Raw genomic sequence first — 6,296 nt, forward strand, 5'->3', positions numbered from 1 at the left:
AGGTAGTGTGTTATTGTGTTATTGTACAGGTAGTGTGTTCTTGTACAGGTAGTGTGTTATTGTACAGGTAGTGTGTTATTGTACAGGTAGTGTGTTATTGTGTTATTGTACAGTTAGTGTGTTCTTGTACAGGTAGTGTATTATTGTACAGGTAGTGTGTTATTGTGTTATTGTACAGGTAGTGTGTTAGTGTGTTATTGTACAGGTAGTGTGATATTGTACAGGTAGTGTGGTAGTGTGTTATTGTACAGGTAGTGTGTTCTTGTACAGGTAGTGTGTTATTGTACAGGTAGTGTGTTAGTGTGTTATTGTACAGGTAGTGTGTTAGTGTGTTATTGTACAGGTAGTGTGTTATTGTACAGGTAGTGTGTTAGTGTGTTATTGTACAGGTAGTGTGTTATTGTGTTATTGTACAGGTAGTGTGTTCTTGTACAGGTAGTGTGTTATTGTACAGGTAGTGTGTTATTGTACAGGTAGTGTGTTATTGTACAGGTAGTGTGATATTGTACAGGTAGTGTGTTATTGTACAGGTAGTGTGTTAGTGTGTTATTGTACAGGTAGTGTGTTATTGTACAGGTAATGTGTTATTGTACAGGTAGTGTGTTGTTGTACAGGTAGTGTGTTATTGTGTTATTGTACAGGTAGTGTGTTCTTGTACAGGTAGTGTGTTATTGTAAAGGTAGTGTGTTAGTGTGTTCTTGTACAGGTAGTGTGTTAGTGTGATATTGTACAGGTAGTGTGTTATTGTTTTATTGTACAGGTAGTGTGTTATTGTGTTATTGTACAGGTAGTGTGTTAGTGTGTTATTGTACAGGTAGTGTGTTATTGTGTTATTGTACAGGTAGTGTGTTCTTGTACAGGTAGTGTGTTCTTGTACAGGTAGTGTGATATTGTACAGGTAGTGTGTTATTGTACAGGTAGTGTGTTAGTGTGTTATTGTACAGGTAGTGTGTTATTGTACAGGTAATGTGTTATTGTACAGGTAGTGTGTTGTTGTACAGGTAGTGTGTTATTGTGTTATTGTACAGGTAGTGTGTTCTTGTACAGGTAGTGTGTTATTGTAAAGGTAGTGTGTTAGTGTGTTCTTGTACAGGTAGTGTGTTAGTGTGATATTGTACAGGTAGTGTGTTATTGTTTTATTGTACAGGTAGTGTGTTATTGTATTATTGTACAGGTAGTGTGTTAGTGTGTTATTGTACAGGTAGTGTGTTATTGTGTTATTGTACAGGTAGTGTGTTCTTGTACAGGTAGTGTGTTCTTGTACAGGTAGTGTGATATTGTACAGGTAGTGTGTTATTGTACAGGTAGTGTGTTAGTGTGTTATTGTACAGGTAGTGTGTTAGTGTGTTATTGTACAGGTAGTGTGTTCTTGTACAGGTAGTGTGTTCTTGTACAGGTAGTGTGTTATTGTACAGGTAGTGTGTTAGTGTGATATTGTACAGGTAGTGTGTTATTGTTTTATTTTACAGGTAGTGTGTTATTGTGTTATTGTACAGGTAGTGTGTTCTTGTACAGGTAGTGTGTTATTGTAAAGGTAGTGTGTTAGTGTGTTCTTGTACAGGTAGTGTGTTAGTGTGATATTGTACAGGTAGTGTGTTATTGTTTAATTGTACAGGTAGTGTGTTATTGTGTTATTGTACAGGTAGTGTGTTAGTGTGTTATTGTACAGGTAGTGTGTTATTGTGTTATTGTACAGGTAGTGTGTTCTTGTACAGGTAGTGTGTTATTGTACAGGTAGTGTGATATTGTACAGGTAGTGTGTTAGTGTGTTATTGTACAGGTAGTATGTTATTGTACAGGTAGTGTGTTAGTGTGTTATTGTACAGGTAGTGTGTTATTGTACAGGTAGTATGTTATTGTACAGGTAGTGTGTTAGTGTGTTATTGTACAGGTAGTGTGTTATTGTACAGGTAGTATGTTATTGTACAGGTAGTGTGTTATTGTACAGGTAGTGTGTTAGTGTGTTATTGTACAGGTAGTGTGTTATTGTACAGGTAGTATGTTATTGTACAGGTAGTGTGTTAGTGTGTTATTGTACAGGTAGTGTGTTATTGTACAGGTAGTATGTTATTGTACAGGTAGTATGTTATTGTACAGGTAGTGTGTTAGTGTGTTATTGTACAGGTAGTGTGTTATTGTACAGGTAGTATGTTATTGTACAGGTAGTGTGTTAGTGTGTTATTGTACAGGTAGTGTGTTATTGTACAGGTAGTATGTTATTGTACAGGTAGTGTGTTAGTATGTTATTGTACAGGTAGTGTGTTAGTGTGTTATTGTACAGGTAGTGTGTTATTGTACAGGTAGTATGTTATTGTACAGGTAGTATGTTATTGTACAGGTAGTGTGTTAGTGTGGAACCAGTTGAATTGCTATTGATTGAGATTTTCTGTGGTTCTGTAAAGGAATCAGACTTTGACCTTTCACTTGTCTGCCAATCGCATATGAAGGCAAAGTCATTTTCTTTTCTTTTTCTGTGTTTTTTTTTTAAGTGAACTAAAAGGACTAAAAGGAGAGAAAAAACAAACTGCAGACGTTTTGAGTTTCTGTTGTCAGTGAGAAAAACAGCACCTTCAGAAAGTAAAAAGGCGTTTGATAAAAGCATTACTCATATTATTTCCCATTTATTTCCTGAACAAATACAATTTAAGCATTTTTTGAAGGTTTGATTAAATGTTTAGCTCCTGCATCTTCTCCAGCACCACATCCAGCTTCTGAGTCTTTCCATGAGTTTTCTCCAGAATTACACCCAGCTGTACACGAAGGCACCTAAATCTTCTCCTAGACACTACAGACACTACACCCAGACTGTCTTCTCCAGGGCCACATAAAGCTTCTGAGCACCACACCATGCTCTAGATTATTCTCCAACACCACACCATGCTCTAGATTCTTCTCCAACACCACAACCCGCCCCATATTCTTCTCCAACACCACACCAGTTTCCAAGTCTTCTCCAACACCACACCCTGCCCCAGAGTTTCTTTAATGCTATGCCTACCTCCCAAATCATTAGCATCACACGAGTTTCCAAGTCTTCTCCTGCACCACACTCAGCTCTTAAATCCTCTTCACCACGACTACCAAATCTCATGAGCTTCCATCAGCACCATTGCCAGGATCTGGGTCTTCTCTAAGACCACATTTTGCCCCTGGGGCTTTAACAGAACCACACCCAGCTCAGAAACTTTATTAGCACCTCACCAGTCTCTCTGACAATCCTCCAGAACTACACCCAGCTCCTGAGTCTTTTTCAGCACCACATCCAGCTCCTTTATCTTCTCCAGTATTACACCCAGCTACTAAGTCTTTTCCAGCTAATCACTGGGGCTTTTACAAAACCACACCCAATCCCTGAGGATTCTCCAGAACCACACCAAATCCTAATAACTTCTCCAGAACCACAACAAATCCATTAAACTCCTCCAGAAACACATCTAATCTCTGGTGCTTTTTGTTAGCACTGGAAACTTTCCCTAATTTCAAACGCAGTACCCAGATGCTTATTAATATTATTTCCTGAATTTCAGAACCAGACCATGACTTTCCTGGAAGCTTGTGCAGTACCTCTCCAGTCTCTTTGACACTTGGATGCAGCCCTTGAACCTTCTAGAGTGTGAAAACCAGATTGTTTTATCCCGAATTTTTACCTTCCCATCCTAAAGCATCCTGAGGTTTCTCCAGCTTCAGTCACGTCCCACCTCTTGACGATTGTGGACCTTTAAAGACGTAGATGCTGACCCCACAAACATCCTCAACCATCTAGAGACGTACCAGTGCCAATTGGATCCCACCTTATATGGAATTTGGACATTGGACCTCTTAAAGTGTTTAAAGGCTCTGGCATGGAGAAGCTGGTGTTGAATCTGTGATTATCTCAAATATTGAGCTATTTTCTGAGTTGCTCAGTAGCTCCTAGTTTTATAACCATAAAGACTGTAGAAAGAACACCAGTCATAATCACACACTCTAGTGCTCATGTTAGTTCTCACTCTCCAGTGTTCTGTAGTGTTTAAAGACTATAATCACACCCTTGATGTCACCCAAATGAGGATGGTTACCCTTTTGAGTCTCAAGGGCCCAGCAGTGCTGGGATTGGAACTTCTGGTCAGAATTCCAACATCTTAGCCTCAGAGCTCCCACTTCCATTATACATGATACTGTATGTAACCAGAAATGGGTAATAAGCATTAATAAGCTTCTACTTATTTTAAGTAATATGCATTCTTTAAGTAAAAAAGCACGGCTGACTTTGTAGTAATGAACAGCTTTTAGGACTCAAGCGTCTATCAGTGTACAGGTACTGAGAACTTTAACAATGATGGAACTGTAATGACTGGACAGGATGGGGATGGGTTTTCTCTGGAGTCAGCATTTTTTACACCATATCATCTCAGGGACTTAAATATCCTTAGGAATTATTCTATAAAGACTTGATTACAAATTTTATATTCTATTTATTTCTGTTCATTTACAGCATTTGGCACTTATCCAGAGTGACTTACAGCTGAGCAGGTATGGGTCAAGGGCCTTGTTCGGGGGCCCAGAACTGGCAGCTTGGTGTGACTGGGATTTGAACTCATTATCTTCACAGCAAAAGTCCAATGTCTTAACCACTGAGCTCAAACCTACTGTATGTCCTGTAAAGCTATTTTAAGACAGTGTCCCTATTTAAAAGCACCATACAAGTTACAATAGAATAGAATAGAATAGAATAGAATAGAATAGAATAGAATAGAATTGTATTAAATTGCCTGGCTGTTTGTGGTAATAGAGGAGAATGAGAACATTTGCTCGTCTATTTCTTTAACTGTGTTTGGGTTTTTGCTCAGTAATGATGGTGTTCTGCTGAATGTTGGCCTTCAGAGCCGTTTAATTCACCTGTAAATGCTGCTTTACTCTAAATGTCTTTTTAAACACTGCTCGTACTGAAAGGTCTCTGACCTGCAGGAAAATGAGTGTCCAAACAGGAAAATGAGAGAGAATTCAAGAGTAGCTTCAGTGCAGATTCACTTCAGCCTTATTGATGTTGTTATGAGCGTTAAATGGGCCGAGAATGAAGGCGATTCCTGGTAATTACTGACCCAATCTAATGACCTTCACTTCACTACAGTGCATCTGAAACGTGCAGTCAGTCTCTCTTTAACTCAGATCTATTTCATTTCTTTGTGTAATTGTGTTTGTAAATGTGTAAGATGTGTAAACAATCTGATAGAGTGGATGCATGAACGCTGTATGATGGGGTTAGATTTGATTATAAAACTGCTCCAGGGTCAAAAACGCTGGTGGAAACATTGCGTGAGGGTGAAATGAAATGAGGCAGTGAACTTCATCGTGTTTGACTCCTGTACTTGGGTCTATCAAGCAGAGACACTCAAACTAGGGCCTGCGGGCAAAAGTTGGCCTGTAATGACTTTTGATTTGGTCCGGCATGTTATATATGAGAAGAGGAAAAAATGTAAAAAATGCCTTTTGGAAAAACATTTGTGAAATAAGGCCCAGGTTCATGTCTCACATTAGAGGTGCGTGATAGCAGTGTCAGGCCGTCAGGGTCAGCAAGACCTTCTCTGCTCAGATTTACTGACTTACGTTGTAATATATTATTATAATATTCTCTTCATTTCATAGTGCTTCTCTCAAGTAGTGTCTGCTTACAATAGAGTTTCTTTTCCAATCAGATTTCATTCATCACATCACATGTTGCCAGGGTTAAAGGAGTCTCTTTGCTGTCAGACCTTCAGAAATCAGCACTGCATAAAATACATGACAATGGAGCTGCCGGTGTAACCGATCAGATTTGTGTTGATGATACCATGAGGGCATTTACAGGTGTACAATAGTGTCAGCATTTTCACGTCTTTTGATTGGACGGTCAGAAAGCGTCACTAGTCAAAGCTCCTAAACAGCATCTGTAGCAAACTGCACAATCTACAACATATTCATGTGGATTTAACAGCTGTTTTTTTTCATTTCATAACGACAAAAGAAAAGAACCCCGGGGTGATGTGATGAGATGAATCTCGGTGCTTCTGCTGGAGATGGGGTGTGTGTGTGTGTGTGTGTGTGTGTGTGTGTGTGTGTGTGATTCTGCTGGAGATGATGTATGTGGAGGTGCAGTTGTGGCTCCAGTGAAAGGAGACGTGTTGATTTGTGATCATTGTGTGTGTTGGTTTAGTGATGATGTTCATTGTGACTGGATGAGATCCTGTGTGTGATGCATCTCTGATGTGACGTCATAATGATGGGATTAAGAGGTGGACTGGTTCAGGTAGAACATCACTGAAGGTCTGGGAGTGAGA

The sequence above is a fragment of the Silurus aristotelis genome (assembly GCF_946808225.1).
Source record: "Silurus aristotelis genome assembly, chromosome: 3".
In the NCBI taxonomy this organism is placed as follows: Eukaryota; Metazoa; Chordata; class Actinopteri; order Siluriformes; family Siluridae; genus Silurus; species Silurus aristotelis.